Consider the following 1,152-nt stretch of genomic DNA (forward strand, 5'->3'; position numbering starts at 1 on the left):
CAAGACATACTCTAATGAATAAGAATTTCCAAAAAAGTTCTTGGGGGGAAGACTATGTGATAGACGGATCTATCATAAATGTGACTGCATAGGTTATTGCAGGTTGAATTCTAACCTTAATATTTTAGGGTGTTTTAAATCACTAATGAGCTCCTGGGTTGCTAATAGTTGCTTTCCTTAGGCAATGCATTACCCCAAAGGAGAAACCAATGGGTCTGGCTTAATAGTAGACAGTGACAATTCCGTGGAAGATCCCATGGGAGAACTGAGGTTATATCAAGTAGGAAGTCACTTACTTGACATATACATGGGTCCCACAAACCATGCTCATACAGAGGTTTCCCTGAAAGTTTTGTGTAACTAGAATTATGCTCTCCATTGAGGACAGTTTATCCTTCCCTTTACTTAAGACTATGTTTGACAATGCCTGATTTTCACCACAAAGGAACAACTGCAGCACTTCATTGAAATACACCAATGAAGTGAGCAATTCAATAGGCCAAGCAGGTTTTGGGCCAGACGTTTTTTATCCAACATAGTAAACGTTGGAAAGAATCAGCTTGAGACAGGAAGAAATATGTGTTAAGGAAAGTAACAGAGGGCTCAGGTCCGCTCATTCAGAGTGGCCTTGTATTCTAGAGAGTTCTACATTTTCATTGTGAGAGACCACTGGAGAATCAAGAGATCAATCAATTCTGCTGGCTGTGAAAGGGAGTGCATTGCACTTTTTTCACTGCTTGCTTTATCTTCTATACTAAACCAATGCTCTCAGACCATGGCTGTGGAAGTGGATTCTAGAAAATATGTGTTAGCAAAGAGAAACTCCAGAAAACAAAGGTGATTCAGAGACAGAAATGTTTTGTTTGATTGAGAACACCTGTTTGCAAGGATGCAGTAGAAAATCAAATATGACATGAATAAAAATATGAGAAACATAAATTTCAGTACAATTTGCAAGTATAAAAATGTCAGCACAATTCTCATGTCTCATTATAATGTACAATGAAATCTTTCTTTTGACTATAATAGGGAAGCATAAGCTTGGAAAGGTTTTATATGGTTTTACCAGATGGAACTTCTTGGAGTGATTACTCTCCTGAGGTTGCATTGCTTATTGAATCTGACTGTCACAGATATATAGGCCTAGGGATA

General features: G+C 37.9%; 1 protein-coding gene across 1 annotated transcript in view; it reads left to right on the plus strand.

Annotated features, from left to right (window-relative positions):
• The window catches only part of LRRTM4 (leucine rich repeat transmembrane neuronal 4), a 979,915-nt gene that overhangs the window by 476,736 nt on the left and 502,027 nt on the right, over positions 1-1,152 (plus strand). The gene's annotated exons all lie outside the window — the stretch shown is intronic.

This window comes from Propithecus coquereli, unplaced genomic scaffold (genome assembly GCF_000956105.1).
Source record: "Propithecus coquereli isolate 6110/MARCELLA unplaced genomic scaffold, Pcoq_1.0 Scaffold93, whole genome shotgun sequence".
Classification (NCBI taxonomy): Eukaryota; Metazoa; Chordata; class Mammalia; order Primates; family Indriidae; genus Propithecus; species Propithecus coquereli.